At 37.0% G+C, this 17,985-nt stretch overlaps 1 long non-coding RNA gene across 1 annotated transcript; it reads left to right on the plus strand.

The window, feature by feature from the left end:
* The first annotated feature begins 7,810 nt into the window (after positions 1–7,810).
* Positions 7,811–16,062, plus strand: LOC149748642 (uncharacterized). Its single transcript, XR_016394204.1, has 3 exons — positions 7,811–8,995; positions 12,584–12,687; positions 15,824–16,062. It is a non-coding gene; the product is annotated as an uncharacterized LOC149748642 (long non-coding RNA).
* The last annotated feature ends 1,923 nt before the right edge of the window (positions 16,063–17,985 follow it).

Here is a 17,985-nt window from a genome sequence, read left to right on the forward strand (position 1 = left end):
ACAGTTGCATCTGCTTTTACCCAGTGTGGCTACAGCGCCCAGCTTGAAACCAAAAGGGATTTATTCTTGCATTAAAAGTCATTCACCCTCAGTTATAATCCATTTAGGTTATTTTCACATGTGAGATCTTTTAAGATAGTCCAGATATGGTAGCCAAAACACATTGTAAATGTCTTAATTATACAGGAAGGAAATAGATGATTATTTCCTATTATCATAGATGATATATTTCCTGTATCAGTATTCAGTGATATTTAGTGTGCCACTTTTCCCCATCCTTTGGTTATCTTAAACAGTTGCATTATTTTTGTTTGTGTTTTGCAGTTTTTGAGACAGTGTCCTTGAGTTCCGACTCTCTCTTCCAGAGGGCAGTTTCAATTCTCCATACTTCTTACTTGGACTCTGCATCTGAGCATGGTTTTCAGTACAGTCAAGTGACTGGTGAAAAGTGACATTTTCTTAAATGAGGTGAGGTGCTTGGTACACACTGTGTCTGTTTTATTTTAGTTTTAAAGAAAGAGACCCATTATTTTTGATATATAAGCCTAGTTCTTTTTAGCTATCCCATTTCAGCTGAAATAAAAGATCCTTGGAAATAGTCACTTGAAAGGTAATTATAATATATTCTAGGGAATAGAAAAATAATAAATTTCATTAGTCTTTTAGCAGGAGGAATTCAGATGATGCATTTTTAAAAGTTAATTTTCAAGGCAAAATAACATGTTTATAACATTTGATTATTCTCCCCTTATACGGTACAAAACTCTTTACCAAGAAAAAAAAGCAAGTAACTGTACTCACGAAGAACTTCAAGAAACTTACGGGTTTCTTCTGTTTGAAACTGAAAATCAGGTAAGGGAATTCGATCGTAGAAAAGTAATTTTGTGATGTTAATGTACAAAATTAATTATATCATTAAAGTTAAATATTGGTATTTTAGGTCTATAAAGTTTGTAAGATTACCAGTTCATCAGTCTTTTTTGTTAGTTTGGTGGCAATGTAAATGACAGTGAAAGCTTGTCATGAAAGAGATTGGATTTCTACAACTTTCCATAGGTTTTCTTTAGTTTTATCTTGAATACATTTGTAAGCTCGTGGTGAGATTTTGATTAATACAGATTCCTTAAGTATTAATAATGACTTTTAATGGAGTGAATGGATATTTTCTATTCTCGATCATCGTTTAGATAGATATTTTCTATTTCTTGTGGAGGTTTTTCAAGTTTAAATTACATGATTTTGGGGACAAGATGAACACGTTCAGCATTCTAGTTACTTGGAATTGTTTCATGCCTTATTTTGAAAATTGAACATCCATATTGTTGGTTGTACCTAAATTGTGGAGAAGGAAACTACTGTGTGCAGGTATGTCTCCCGAGATGTGTGTGGCTTCTAGATACAGTTCAGCAATGCTAGAGATCTATAATCCAACTTAAAGTAATTCCAAGGTAGTATTTCGGTTGAGGTCATGATTTTTAAAGAACAGGGATAGATTTGCTAAAGAATAATTAACATTACCATATAACTTATGGATTATATAGTAATACTAGAGAGTTTGTTTAACTTCCAAATAAGATATGTTATGGATTCATACTAAAAAAAAAAAAAAAAAAAAAAAGCATTTGCGGAGAAGACATTTTCAAATTTAGTGATTCCCAAGCTGTAATTGAAAAAGAAATCTTCAAGAGAGGACTTATCTGTGAGCTTGTTTAATTTGGTTTTGCTGGTGATATTTTTGTTAACAGAAATAATAAAATTTCACGAAAAAGTTTGAGCTGTTAATATTAACTAAAACACAATTGCCTTACGTAAGCTTGCTTTGTGCCATGAATGCATACAACGTACAGATTCTGTATTGAAAGTCTGTATATAGATTATAGAGTTATTTCATGGACCCTCCCAAGAACGATATGATAAGCAAAGTACGATCTTTTGTTTAAGGCAAAGTTGGTATGTCAGCGTGGACTCTGTGTTGGCAGCAGTGCTATCAGCACTCTGGGTGACCCAGGGAAAGGTACGTCTGTAAGGAAAAGGAATCTCTTTTACAAGGTGAAGTGGGGTTTAGTTAGTTACATAAGATACCTATGTTAAATGCTAGTTTCATTGATGATAAATAGTGATCTTTGGAAGCAGACCTTTAAACATATAAATGAGCTTTGAGTCTAAGACTTAAGGTTTTCTAATAGGAGTTATCTTTTTTAAAAGGATGGTTGGACTAGAAAAGGTACTGAAGGTATCTTTCAGTGCCAAGAGTTCAGTGCAGTCATCTGGGGCTAGTGAGGATTTCTTCTGAATTATCATAATGGCAGTAGGAACACATAATAGAGGGAACTGACGCACCTTGGCAACTGTGGAATGTGAGGAGTAACAAAGAATCAAATGTAAGGTAACTTACACTGCACTGATATTGTCAGTAGAAGAGAGACAGGGAGGAGAGGAAATTGTAGGGAAGCTGTTGAGTTAAAAGAGAAAGGTAATCTTACTGTCAAGAATGTGGATTAGCACTAATTTCTTTAAGCTTCACTTTCCTCATCTGTAAAATAGATGAAACTATCATCTAGATTTGCTGTGAGGATTACATGAGACTGTGTCAAGTGCTTAGCTTGGAGCTTACACCTAAATGAACACTACTACTTCAGTGAGCTAAATTTGAGAAATAATGAGGTGGTCATAAGTGTTTCTGAAAGCTGTCCTGCTGGTGGTAAAAATAGTTGGAAAAGGGATTAGAACTGGAGGTTGGGGTTCAAGGTGGCAGCGGGTGAGTGTTAGCTGAAGCCAAAAACATTGTTACATGGGGCAGCAAAGATGGCAAGAGCAGAACTTTCAGGTGGTTATGGGAGCAAGGGATGGGGCCACGGGGCAAGGCTAGGAAGAGGGAGTTGAGAGCAGTCCAGGGGATGAAGAATCAGGAGGTGGAGTTTCACAGAGAACAGAAGGCTGTAAGGAGGGGTGTTAGCAGTGTCAGATGCTACAGAAGTTGGAGATCAGCACTGAGAAGGATTACTGGGCTCCATGGCTACATTCCTGCTGACCATTTCTTTTAAATAACAACTTTATTGAGATAACATTCACATACCATTCGTTTCACCTGTTTAAAGTATACAATTTTTTTTAGCATATTCACTAAAATGAATATGCAGCCATCAGCACAATCAATTTTAGACCATTTTCATCAGTCACTCCCCACTCCCACCAGCCTAAGCAACCAGTACTCTACTTTTTGCCCCTATGGATTGGCCTATTCCAGACATTCCATGTAGATGGGATCGTATATGACCTTTTGTGACTAACTTTTTTACTTAGCTTAGTGTTTTTGAGATTCATCCATGTTGTAGCATATACTTCATTCCTTTTTTGACTGAATAATATTCCACTGTACCGCATTTTCTTTATCCATTCAGCACTTGATGGACATTTGGTTGTTTCTACTTTTTGGCTATTATAAAAAAATGGTACTATGTACGTTCTTGTCCAGGTCTTTATGTGGACATGTTTTTTCATTTCTGTTGGGTTTATACCTAGGAGTGGAATTGCTGGCTCATATGGTAACTCTGTGTAAAACAAATGTTTTTTTAAACTTACATTCAGCTCTTCTAAAGGACATGAAAGGGGATAAGTTCATAACCCCAATAACAGTTTACCTAAAACCTTTTTTTCCTTCTCCCCTACTCTTTTTAACCCCCCCTTCTTTTCATTATGAAAAATGCTAACATAGAAAAAGTAGAGAGCATAGTATAATATACCTATCACCTACGTTTAACAGATAATGTTTTGCATTATTCTCTTCATTTGTTTAAAAAAGTTTTTTTTTCTGAAAATTGTGAAAGTGAATTACAAGCAAACACCTCAGCTTACATCTCTAAAAATTAAGGCCATTTTTGCGCTTTACTGCAGTCACATGAGTTTATTGTTGATGTTTGAGAGGCTGGCTTCAGTAGGGTGGTGGAGTAGATAGAGGCTGGATTGCTCCTATAAATACACAATCTTCTTCATCACATGTACTGGGGGTAATAATAAAATAGCACTACTGCCTGTGTGTGTTCTATAGTTTTGGGCTCAAATAGAAATGGATAGTTCTGTGTATGAAAGTAATCCTTTATATTACTGTAGTGTATTACAGTTTTAAAAGTTTATGGATCTTTTTAAATCTTCCTGAGAACCCTGTGATTTATGTATCTATACTCATGCCCACCTTGCCCGCTTAAGTGACATACTCCTCAGTCACATGGTTATTATTAGCAGTAAGTGAAAAACCTGGAACTGGAACCCAATCTCCTGGCCACAAGTTTATTGCTCTGTCTGCTATATCCATGTCCTCACCATTGTCTTTTATGTTTCAAAAGAGATACTTCAGGAATATCTCTGAAATGTGTCCTTTCCTCCTTATTCTCACTGCTGCTGCCGGGTGGGGATCCTCTTCTCCTGTCGTAACTTAAAGGAGTCTCTCCCCTCTTGAGACTCACTTCTCTATTAAGGTGCAGTGGGCTGTGATGTGGCTACAGTGGTGAACAAAACAGATATAACCCCCGCCTCCCTGGAATTCACAGCCCAGCAGAATAAGCTGCTTGAAGGCAGGACCTCGTTGTATTTCCCTTTGTGGCACTGCTGCCTGGCACACAGCTGCAGTGTAGTAGACCTCAGCACACATTCTTAAATATGAGTACTTACTGAGATGTTTTGCAAAAAATAACTTGAGAATCAGATTACTATAGGCCTTTTCACTGAATGATTGCATGGAGAAAAAACAGACTCACGAAGACTTTTCCAAACATGTGATACTCTTATCCCTTTTCACTTACCATACCCAAATAGAAAATTGGTTGTCGAACAGATGTATTGTATCTTAGCTCTAATGTTTCCATACCTTTAGAATATCTCAAATAGTTTTTAAAAGGTAAGCAGTTTCAAAATAGTTTTTTAATGTTAGCATTTATTTGTCTTTTGTGTTGTCTTGTTCAGTTAAAGGTAACCCATGTGTAAATAATCTTTTTAAAGTGTAAATTAATCTATTTTTATACTTTTATAGGTGTATACATTTCCAAATACTCAGACTATCTTCATGCAAGACCTTGGTATCATGGGAAGTCTGGTTATGTTGTAATTTTTAATCTAATTAAGGTAAAGACTAAATGTGCTTCTATGTAATTTTTCTTTTAAAAATGAAAGATTATCAGTCTGTGATAATGTTCTTTGCAGATCATTTGCTACACATAGTCCTTGCCAAAGACAGCTATCTAAAGTCAGAGAAAATAACTGCTTTTTGCTTTCCTTTACGGACAAAGCTTTTTTTAAATTCATTTTATAGATGATCTATGAATATGTTTTTTTTAAAAAAGCTTCAAAATAATACAACAGGTATTCAGTGAAAAGCTTTCCTCTCACCCTGTCCCACAATGCCACTTTTTAAATAGTAAATGACAGAAAACGAGTAGCTGCTTATAAAGCAGTGTGATTTCAGTTATAAGAGATGAATTTAGAAAGCAACATTCATTGATTTAAGTTGTCAAAATGAGAAACCTTTATATATTTTTTTAACCCCTAAAACATTGAGACCTTGTTCACAGTTTCATGGGGCACCTGCAACTGATGATCTCAGAAATTTTTAAATGCCCTTAAATAGTCCAGTATAAATGAATCACGCAATTAGAATTTTCACTCAAATAGTAGGAAAACTCTAATTTTAGAGGTTGGGGGGATTTTTGAGGACATATTCTGTGGTCTTGTTTTGGTTTTGCTTTTGTTTTAGCTTTCCTACTATCTTAAGTTCTTTGGTTATAAACCTAACACTACTGATTTTTTTAAGAGTGTGAACTCTTCATATTCCAAAACTTGTCCCCAAGAACTGGAGGGAAAGTAGCATTGCATTGGCTCATAGTCACTGCTTCCCTCCCTTACTCTTCCCTCTCCTGCTCTGTGATAAGTGCTGTAGTTCTGCCGCAGACAACGTGCCTGTCAGCTCAGGTAACAAACATTTTTTGCTTATGTCAGATTGTGCCTCGCCATTGGTTTCGTGCCCCCGTATCCCACCCTGTCTGGTGGATACTGCTGTTTAGTTTTTGCCTATGTGCTCTCAGTCTTCCTTACTTTACTGCTTAGAAGCCAGCCCTGCCCAACATCATAAGCTGTTTGATGGGGAGAGAATACAGGTTTTGATTGCTCACTGAAGTACCATTTATATTATTTGTCTTCTTAGTATTGCCTTTGGTGGTCCTGTTGATGAAGAGGCGGGACCTTGACAGCAAACATGTGTATATGTTCTTTATTAGGCTACTTTTAAATAAATCCTAGAGTCAGATTATTGCTATTTGAAAACATTTGATTAGTCTTAATATTTTCATTCTAGGGAAGAGTCAAGTTTGTGTCTGAGAATTATACAACTAACTATACCAGCCCATCTTCTGGCTATGATTGCCACGTGGCTGTAAGTACTAACAAGTTTTCTCACAAGACAAGTCAGTTTCGCACCTTTGAACTGAATCAGGTATAGTCACCTGGGAATAAATCATTTCTAAATCTAAGGAGTTAAATTTTGGGGTTGGGTAGGGTTGAAATAAACTTGATGCACGTGGAATTCTGTAGTATTACCCTGATAATACTTATTTTGCTTCTTTCGGTATTACCTCTATGAACTTTCAGGCAGCACTGTTATTGAGCGACCCAGACAGATCTGTCCTTATGTGATTGTAGCTTTTCAGTACAGGGAACCTAAAAAGATGGCAGCACCAGCTCATAATCATAAAAGCAAGTAAGTAATTATGTACATACTTTGTTTTACTGGATTTCTTTCCTTTGCTCTTATAAAATATGCTTCTTTTTTTTCCCCCTAGACTTGAACTCAAAGAAGATGGTAAGAAATTATTTAATTGGTTCTTTTAGCTGTTTCTTTAAGTAAATGTTTTGTTCATAAATAAAATAATCAGTTTCTTTCTTACCCTCATTTCTCACAGTTCTCATCTATCCATGGAAAGGGAAATTAATTATTCAAGGCTGTCTGATGTGTGATATAACCCTTTGGTCCTCTTACGGCACATTGGTTCCAAAACAACTGTAAGTATTGAATAAGTGCCTTTACTGATGCTTGTATAATTTTTTGATTCTCATTTTGAGGTGAGGTCTTGCTTGTTGGCACTGGTGTGAAATACAGCAACTGTACTTGGTTTTAGATTACTCCTGGGGAGATGTATAGAGCACAGGGCCATGACACAGGAGACCTAAATTCAGATATAAATCTGACCGTTGCCTTGAAATAAGTTAGTTTTATAATCTTTGACAAATCACTTTTTATATTTTAGTATCTTAATCCATTTATGGGAAAATGATCTCTCAGGCTAAATTAATTTACTTGATGCTAGAAGTTTGACTTTCCCCAAGAAACAACTTGGACTTGCCTAGATAACAGATGCAACAGATTCTAGCCACTGAATTCTATTAGAATCTTTATAAGGTTTGCAGTATCTAGCTTTTTAATTTTCACACGATTTTCCTAGACTAGTATTTAGAGTAGCCTTTACATGTATTTACATTATGATGAATTACAGTACTTGCTTCTGCAGAGAGAACTGTGAAGGGCATCTTGTGATATCTTTTTGTTTAATCTATTCTTAGTTTGCACCCAAAACTGTTGAAAGTTAGACATGCTTTAATTGAAAAATAAAATGAAAACTGGTGTGCTATTAGAAATCATTTACTTTCTACTGGCCTTTTTTAAGAAGAGAGAGGGAATTTATAGCCCATAGAATAAATTAAGGATTCTGTGAATAAATAAATGGGAGAGAAGGGAAAGTTCTTTCTCACTGTAGAGTGCAACTAATAGGTATAGAAAGAGCGATGGAATTTGGAAATCACATTTTGGCAACATCATAATAATCAGTGGAGGCTTGATGTAGTAGGTGAAAGTTTGATGGTATTTACATATCTCGCAAAGGAAAAAATAAAGACTTTACAATGGAAGAAGCTACAGAGACCATCTTAACTAAGTGGTTAAGTTAATGTCACCAGGAGAGGAATAAACATCATGTGCTTCCTGATACGATGCACAGAGAATAACACGATATCAGTCTGTGGTGCTCCTGCCAATCTAATCAGGAAGAAAGGTTAGACATGCCCAGATTGAGGGACATTCTGCAAAATAAATGGTCTATATTATTCAAAAATATCAAGGTCACTGAAGATAAAGACTCAGAGATTGTTGCAGACTGAAGGAGACTAAAGAGACATACGTAAATGCAATGTGGCATCCTGGATTGGATCCTGAACCAGAAAAAAGTACCTTCTTTTGTTACAAGGGACCTTAGTGAGACAGTTGGCAACATTTGAATGAGGTCTGTAGGTTAAAAAATTGTCCTGTATCATTGTTAATTTGTTGATTTTTGCTAATTGTTTTGTGGTTATATAAGGAAATATTTTTCTTAAGGGTACACATTAAGAAGTATTTGGGGGGAAAGGAGGCATCTGTAAGTCTGCAAGTATTTAAAAATGAGTTTTAAAGAAGGAAAAGGTAGTCAGGGGAAATGATGCAAGTCTGGCTGCGGTTCATCCTGTGGCACTGCATGGTCGGCAGTCCCATATTATCAAAAGTTCTTACGTAGTGTAATTTCTAGAAGATTCTCGTTCCAATATGCATAATTCTTCCACATGTCTGGATATTTTGGTTATAACAGAAATGCATGCATTCAGAAAATGGGAACACATTTGCAGACCATGGTTTATGAGGTCACATACTCAAAAATCTATAATATTTATGAATATGTACATTATTTGATCTGGCGTTTATAGATTTAAGAATTTTTTGTGGTTATAATATTTTTGTTTGCTTTATATTAGAAAGCCAAAACTTATGAAGCTGTAGTTTCAGTGTTTATTACATTACATGATATTGTTATTTTGTTTTTTAGACCACACGAACTAGAGTTTAAGTATGTAATGAAAGTGTCGTCTTTGAAAAACAGACTACCAGAAGCTGCTTTTAGAAAACAGAATTACGTGGAGCACAAAGGTCTGTTCAGATGTCATGGTACACTGCATGTCCTGAGCTCTGTTCCAGTTCTTTTCCACCCTCTCTTTCATACACACATGCACGCGTGCATGTGCACTCTCTCTCTCGCCCTCTTACTTCTGTTTTCCCTTAAGTACTTCTTAAAAGGGTCTTTTGTGAAAGGTGTAGAGTAGCTCTGTGATTCAGTTCTTGGGAGGTTCCCCCTCTACCTACTTTCTGGAGAGTTTATATCGTAAATGGGTGCTGAATTTTCTCAAAAGCCTTTTCTGCATCCATTGAGATCATCATATGGTTTTTATCCTCCAATTTGTTAATATGGTGTATACATTGATTGATTTGCGTATATTGAAGAATCCTTGCATTCCTGGGATAAACCCCACTTGATCATGGTGTATGATCCTTTTAATGTGTTCTTGGATTCTGTTTGCTAGTATTTTGTTGAGGATTTTTGCATCTATGTTCATTAGTGATATTGGCCTGTGGTTTTCTTTCTTTGTGGCATCTTTGTCTGGTTTTGGTATCAGGATGGCGGTGGCCTCGTAGAATGAGGTTGGCAGTGTTCCTCCCTCTGCTATAATTTGGAAGAGTTTGAGAAGGATAGGTGTTAGCTCTTCTCTAAATGTTTGATAGAATTTGCCTGTGAAGCCATCCGGTCCTGGCCTTTTGTTTGTTGGAAGAATTTTAATCACAGTTTCAATTTCACTGCTTGTGATTGGTCTGCTTATATTTTCTGTTTCTTCCTGGTTCAGTCTCGGAAGGTTGTGCTTTTCTGAGAACTTGTCCATTTCTTCCAGGTTGTCCATTTTATTGGCATATAGTTGCTTGCAGTAGTCTCTTATGATCCTTTGTATTTCTGCAGTGTCAGTTGTTACTTCTCCTTTTTTCATTTCTAATTCTGTTGATTTGAGTCTTCTCCCTTTTTTTCTTGATGAGTCTGGCTAATGGTTTATCAATTTTGTTTATCTTCTCAAAGAACCAGCTTTTAGTTTGATTGATCTTTGCTATTGTTTCCTTCATTTCTTTTTCATTTATTTCTGATCTGATCTTTATGATTTCTTTCCACCTGCTAACTTTGGGGGTTTTTTTGTTCTTCTTTCTCTAATTGCTTTAGGTGTAAGGTTAGGTTGTTTATTTGAGATTTGTCTTGTCTCTTGAGGTAGGATTGTAGTGCTGTAAACTTCCCTCTTAGAACTTTTGCTGCATCCCATAGGTTTTGGGTCGTGTTTTCATTGTCATTTGTCTCTAGGTATTTTTTTATTTCCTCTTTGATTTCTTCAGTGATTTCTTGGTTATTTAGTAGCGTGTTGTTTAGCCTCCATGTGTTTGTATTTTTTACAGTTTTTTTCCCTGTAATTGATATCTAGTCTCATAAAGTTGTGGTCAGAAAAGATACTGGATACGATTTCAATTTTCTTCAATTTCCCAAGGCTTGATTTGTGACCCAAGATATGATGTATCCTGGGGAATGTTCCGTGAGCACTTGAGAAGAAAGTGTATTCTGTTGTTGTTGGATGGAATGTCCTATAAATATCAGTGAAGTCCATCTTGTTTAAGGTGTTATTTAAAGCTTGTGTTTCCTTATTTATTTTCATTTTAGATGATTTGTCTGTTGGTGAAAGTGGAGTGTTAAAGTCCCCTACTATTATTGTGTTACTATGGATTTCCCCTTTTATGGCTGTTAGCATTTGTCTTGTGTATTGAGGTGCTCCTATGTCAGATGCATAATATTTACAGTTGTTATATCTTCTTGGATTGATCCCTTGATCATTATGTGGTGTCCTTCTTTGTCTCTTGTAATAGTCTTTATTTTAAAGTTTATTTTGTCTGATATGAGAATTGCTGCTCCAGCTTTCTTTCAATTTCCATTTGCATGGAGTATCTTTTTCCATCCCCTCACTTTCAATCTGTATGTGTCCCTGGGTCTGAAGTGGGTCTCTTGTAGACAGCATGTACACAGGTCTTGTTTTTGTATCCCTTCAGCCAGGCTATGTCTTTTTGTTGGAGCATTTAATCCATTTACAGTTAAGGTAATTATCGCTATGTATGTTCCTAGTACCATTTTCTTAATTGTTTTGGGTTTGTTTTTGTAGGTGTTTTCCTTCTCTTGTGTTCCCTGCCTAGAGAAGTTCCTTTAGCATTTGTTGTAAAGCTGGTTTGGTGGTGCTGAATTCTCTTAGCTTTTGCTTGTCTGTAAAGGTTTTAATTTCTCCATCGAACCTGAATGAGATCCTTGCTGGTAGAGTAATCTTGGTTGTAGGTTTTTCCCTTTCATCACTTTAGATATGTCCTGCCACTCCCTTCTGGCCTGCAGAGTTTCTGCTGAATGATCAGCTGTTAACCTTCCGGGGATTCCCTTGTGTGTTATTTGTTGCTTTTCCCTTGCTGCTTTTAGGATTTTTTTCTTTGTATTTAATTTTTGATAGTTTGAGTAATATGTGTCTTGGCATGTTTCTCCTTGGATTTATCCTGTATGGGACTCTCTGCACTTCCTGGACCTGACTGGCTGTTTCTTTTCCCATGTTAGGGAAGTTTTCAACTATAATCTCTTCAAATATTTTCTCAGACCCTTTCTTTTTCTCTTCTTCTTCTGGGATCCTTATAATTCAAACATTGGTGCTTTTAATGTTGTCCCAGAGGTCTCTGAGACTGTCCTCAGTTCTTTTCATTCTTTTTCTCTATTTTGCTCTGCGGTAGTTACTTCCACTGTTTTATCTTCCCGGTCACTTATCCATTCTTCTGCCTCAGTTATTCTGCTATTGCTTCCTTCCTGAGAATTTTTATTTTCATTTATTGTGTTGTTCATCATTGTTTGTTTGCTCTTTAGTTCTTCTAGGTCCTTGTTAAACGTTTCTTGTATTTTCTCCATCCTATTTCCAAGATTTTGGATCATCTTTCCTATCATTACTCTGAATTCTTTTTCAGGTAGACTGCCTATTTCCTCTTCGTTTGGTCTGATGGTGTGTTACCTTGCTCCTTCATCTGCTACATATTTCTCTGTTTTCCCATTGTGCTTAACTTACTGTGTTTGGGATCTCCTTTTCGCAGGCTGCAGGTTCGTAGTTCCCTTTGTTTTTGGTGTCTGCCCCCAGTGGGTAAGGTTGGTTCAGTGGCTTGTGTAGCCTTCCTGGCGGAGAGGACTGATGCCTGTGTTCTGGTGGGTGGGGCTGGATCTTGTCTTTCTGGTGGGCAGGGCTGCGTCCAGTGGTGTGTTTTGGGGTGTCTCTGAATTTAGTATGATTTTAGGTAGCCTCTCTGCTAATGGGTGGGGTTGTGTTCCTGTCTTGCTGGTTGTTTGGCGTGGGGCGTCCAGCCCTGGAGTTTGCTGGCCATTGGGTGGAGCTGGATCTTAGTGTTGAGACAGAGATCTCTGGGAGAGCTCTTGCCGGTTGATGTTACATGGAGCCGGGTGGTCTCTGGTGGTCCAGTGTCCTGAACTCGGCTCTCCCACCTCAGAGGCTCAGGCCTGACACCAGGCCGGAGCACCAAGACCAACCATGTCAGCCACACGGTGGGTCTAGGGAGAAACGGAATATTTCACAATAGCATTTTAAAATAGGAAATGTTCTGTGTTTCTGATTTTCTCCACAGTCTGTTGCCAAGATATGTGCTTCAATATGTATGAGGTGAAACTATCCAACAAACAAGGGGAAAAAGTAGATAAACTAACAGAGTACATTAAAAGGGAGCAATTGGTAAGAACCATCAGTTTAAAATATTATTATTATGTTTTCCTTAAATTGAGAAATTGATATCTGTTTATTAGTTGGCTCTGCCTAGATTGAATTGTTTTAGCTTGCTCAAAAGGATTTTTTTTTTTTTTTTTTTGGTCACGCCACACAGCTTGTAGGATCTTAGTTCCCTGACCAGGGGTCAAACCCGGGCCCACAACAATGAAAGTGCCAAGTCCTAACCACTGGACCGCCAGAAAATTCCCTTAAGAGGATATTTATCATTTAATATTTATTGACATGATATTTATTGGCTAACATGTTCATCCCCTTTGTATCTTAGTTTACTTTTTCTGTGTCTCACTAGTCAGTTCATACTCCTGGTTTTAAGTATAGGAGGACATTTTTCTCAAATCCTTTTTTGTTGTTGTTTTTGTTTTATGATGGAAGAATTGAGTAGATCCCTGGTATTTCTGCATTAATCAAAGGAGATTGATTTGTGGGATATTTCTTTAAAAGTGACCCTTGTCAACACATAGGTGTATAAAGAAGAAAAAGTTGCTGCTTCTATTGTTTTCATAGCATAGAAAAGCACGATTCTACTGAGAAATATGTAACATCCAAAGACCTCTCTACTGTGTTAACCAGGGCTCCTCGGTCTGAGGATAGGAGTAGATGCTGACCTTATAGTGAGTGATTCCCAAACATCCCAAAGGAAACAGTGTGCATGGTGGAAGTGAGCAAACAAGGCTGCTCAGCCCTTTAGTGGCACAACGGACTTATCCCCATAGTAGACAGTATGAAACCGGTAAATTAACAGAATAGATAGGTGAGCTGCCTTGGGGGAAGTGTCAGGTAAGATGCTTGAGTTGCACGTAACAGAAATTCAGACTGGCTTAAACAATAAAGAGTTTTGATAGGCTTACTTTTGAGTTTTAGATGGTAAAGCAAGTTCAAGTGCTGTTTGCTCAGGACTCTTTTTCTTTCAGCTTCTCCCTCCTCTGTGCAATAGTTCTGTCCTAGGCTGCCAGTCAGGGCTGCGTGCTTCCTTTTTGCATCCAGAGAGAACCCGTCCTCCAAACCATGGCTTCTGTCCTTAGACCAGTTCCATCATCTGCATGTCTCTCAGCAGCAACTAGAAAGGGAATGGCCCACACTGATTAGTTCAGGCCACTCAGAGCCCACCTTCCAGAACTGGGTGCGAGGTCAGGGCCCCCATTCTGCAGTAAGGAGGTGCAGTGGCTGACACAGGATGCTGAGCAGGTGACCACTGAGTATCGACTGGGATTACAGGCTATGTGTTTTCGAAGTAGTGTAGTTCATTTTATATTTGGAAATTCAAAGGAAGGAAGTTCAAAGATACTTTGAGAAAATGCATTAGTGAAGGGTCTACTTGTGAGTGCTTCTGGTATTGAACTCAGGAGACTCGGTGCCCAGCTTTACTTCACAGTTTGTGTGTTAATTACTTAACAGAAATTACTTATCACATAAGGTCCTTCGCTCTCAGTGCTCCAGGCTGCTTTTCCTGCCTCATTTTATAATGAATAATCTTTACATATCGGTCTCCCTACCTAGACATCGAGCTCCTTGAGGGTAGGTATCATGTCTTAAGCATCTTTGACACCTTGGTGCCTGGTGTATAGTGGACGAGCAGTAAATGTCCCTTGTACCTACAACACTGGACTTCAAGAACAGTACTGAGGAAGGTCTCTTCTTTAAAAGGTGGTAAAGACATGTATGGCTGGATTTTTCTGTGTGTGAATGGAAAAGGCTAGAAGTAGATATTTCAAAGATTCTATGATTTTTTTCCCCACAAAGGTTAAAATAGGAATTTTATATAGCCCTTTCAGCGCATAATTTGAGAGACTAATAAGATACACTACATATTTGTTTTACGTGCACATATTTTGGAATAAAGGAATGTACAGTTTTAAGCAGATATAGGATTTTACTTTCATCTATATTACAAAACTAAAATTCAGAATAATGTAGCTAATTATTGTCACTTTTACTCTTTACACCGATAAAAAGATAAAGCAAGAATTACATCTGTTTGCTGATACATACCAAAGATATGGGTATATATAACTGTTGATACATTTATTCAGTAATTCTTTCTTGAGTGCTTACTGTGTGCCAGAAGCAAAAAGACAAATTGTCCCTGCCATCAAGGAACTTACAAGACTATAGGAGACAAAAATGTAAACCAACCAATGCATAGGGGCTGTGATAGAAATGTTTGGAGACTCACAATAGTGATTGTTCCTGTGGGTGAAGTTTCAGTCTCATAATTAGTTCCAATAAATAATTAGAAAAGAAGTCTTTTTTTCATACTTGAGTTGTTGAATAATTTATTGATTTATCATATTTGTAGGCTTATGACCTGTCAAGTTTTGAAGTATGTTTTATCACTTTATAAAGTGGTATCTTTTATTCTGTTTTTTTAACTGAGAAATTATTGTATGACATTGAATTTTATCTTTGTTAAGGGTATATAGGCTTTTGAAATGGTGACTAATGGGGAAGAAGAGCTGTTATCTCTGTGATTTAGAATGACAGAAGATGCCACTGAAGACTGTGGTAGAGGGAAAATAGAAGTATTTATTTTCATCTGCATTTCTTATAACCAGGGGACCTAATGATGTTATTTCCTTTTATTACTCATCTCTTAGGAAGCTGTAGAAAGGATTCTTTTAATGGATGGTATCTTCCAGTTTTTCTAGTCCCAGGATTCTGTGATATGTTTTGTATTAAAATGAGCTTAACATGTTAATCAAAGGTCTGATTGACCTTGAATTTGTAGTGGCGAAATGGGAACAGAGCGGCTACTTAGCAGTATGAAATGTCCAACATGTCAATGAAAAAAAATGAAAGACGTTGTTTCTGATTGATTTGTTATGTAATTGAACACTATCCTAAAACTAACCCATGATGTTCTAGTTATTTATTATATGTAGCCATAACAAGGCCAAGATTACTTGAATGCTAAGGAGCTTGCAGTTTCTGATACTGGGGACAAAATTGTCCTGATTCCCATAAATACTGACATTTCAAGAATTTTTTTCTTTAACTTTTCATGAGCTTAAAAATCACTGAAGAATGTGGTAGAGGGAGAAGGAGAGAGGAATTGAATCTTCTTTCTTGCTCTTTTATGTTTAAGGCAATCGTCAAATGCTTAGAAGATCGAGAATTTTTCATTTTACTTACGTCGTCAGCCTTAATGTCAGAAACAAGTAAGAACAACTTTTTGAATAAATGTTTTTCAGTATGTTTACTTTTATTGTATAAGATCAGCAACCTCACGTTTCTTCTGATTCTCATTCTGTGTAGGTTTTGGAGAGGAGCAGATGGGTCTTCACGGGTTGCATTTATTCCATTCATCCCCGTCAGCAGGTAAGGACCAGGACTGGCAGTTCACTGCACCTGTGGGCCATTTTTCAGTCCTCATCTTAAACTCTCAGCAGCATATGACCCTGGTAACTCTTTTCTTCTCTTAAATAACTTTCTTCCTTTACTCTCCCTGGTTAATCCTTCATCTCCTTTCTTTGTAGGCTTATCCTTTCCTGTCTGCTCCATGCTCAGATATCCACCTGCCTATGGACATTTCTTTCTACTTAAATGTCTCAGATGGTCCTCACATTCAGCATGTCCAAAACTGGATTCATTTGTTATTGAACAACAAGAGCTGGGAGTTGGTTTTATCATAGTCTCCCCGTCAGTAGGACTTAAGGTCCTCACAGAAGCACTTCCCTCTGTCTGGACTACTTGTCTCCTTCCCCCTGATCAGATGATGTTGATCGCCCCCCAAGCCAGAACCAGGAATTGCCTGCTAGGGGCAAAAAATATTGCTCCTGCAGTCTGTAAATAGATATACAGTATATCTGTGGTATTAGAATTTCAGAGGGCAGTTAGGAAACAAAGTCTAGAAAGGCTGTCTTTGGTGGGGGTAGATAATGAATAAAATTGGAGGAGAAGTGCTGGTCTAGCCACTTACCCATAGCTGTCAGGTGTCAGTTTAAATATCACTTTATTTATTCCCATCACCACTCTTCCTTCAATGAGGACCCCTAGGCTTTTCACCAATATAATTTAAATATTTATTTTTATAATTATTTAATGCCTGCCTTTCTTGTATTCTACTGCATCCCTACTGCTTAGCAATGTCAGGCACCTAAAAAGTAATAAATGCTTGCTGAGCAAATAAATAAAGTAAATGAGTCATTTCTTTTTGTCATATGAGGAAATTTTCCTCATTGTTTTATAATCACACTGTGTATGTTTAAACATGATTTGTATATAGTATTTATAAAGCTACAACCAATCCAAAAAAATTTTTTAATTGATGTTTTTAAATTGTATTCAGCTACTCAAAGCAGAGAACTGCTGGCATTACCTGTTTGGAATAAGCAAAATATTACCAGTTATAATAACATAATGGCGATAGCTGCTTGCATTTTTCAAGCATTTACTACATTGATATTCTGCTAGGCACAATTGATTTCACAGCCCTTAATAGGTATTTTTATTGTGACCATTTCAAAGATGAGGAAACTGAAACTTAAACTTGCCCAAGGTCAAACAGCTGAGTCTGAGCTGGCTTCCAGCTCTGTTCCCCCACTGCCTCCCTCCGTATGCAGGAGCTCTGCCTTTATTCTTATTTTTAGGTGTACACTACCATCTGAATAAGAAACATTAGTTCCTGTACCATTTGGGGTTGAACAGCACAGGATTTCTTTTTGAGTAAACATTGGATTGTTGTGTTCAATGCTCACAGCCTCCTCTAGTTCGTTAAGACACTTTTCTATTTCTGGTCACTCAGAAATGTTCAGTGCTGGGGTTATTTGTTTTAAATTGAGTGACTCTTCGCTTAGCAGACTTAAAAAGTTCTTTTTCTTAGATTTCATAATAGCCTGTTACAAATCGTTCTGACTTCTGCCTTTCCAAATTCTTGAAATAATGAAGTTGTCTAGAAAACTGCTGCTTTATCGTGAACTGTTAGCAGTACATAAGAACTTTGTCATGTTTTATTTTTCCTTTTACTATCTAAATGAACCGCAGAGAAAGGAATTTTTATTTTAATGGCTAGCCACATTTTCCCATTTATTTTTATTTGCCATTCTTTTCCTGATACCTGCTCAAGTATAAATGTATTCAGCTAGGTGTTTCTTAATTTTGCAGTTACTTTTTCGTTAAAAAGAATGGTATACTTCAGTTTAGTAGGCACCAAAGGTCTTTATTATCTGTGGGTTTTTTATTACTGATAAATTACATTTTCTAGGATTTTATTACCTATTTCTCAGTGACCTGACCTTTTCTCTTTTT

Source organism: Delphinapterus leucas, chromosome 8 (genome assembly GCF_059928025.1).
Source record: "Delphinapterus leucas isolate spDelLeu-1000000601 "Yukka" chromosome 8, BTC_Dleu_Yukka2, whole genome shotgun sequence".
NCBI classification, from domain to species: domain Eukaryota; kingdom Metazoa; phylum Chordata; class Mammalia; order Artiodactyla; family Monodontidae; genus Delphinapterus; species Delphinapterus leucas.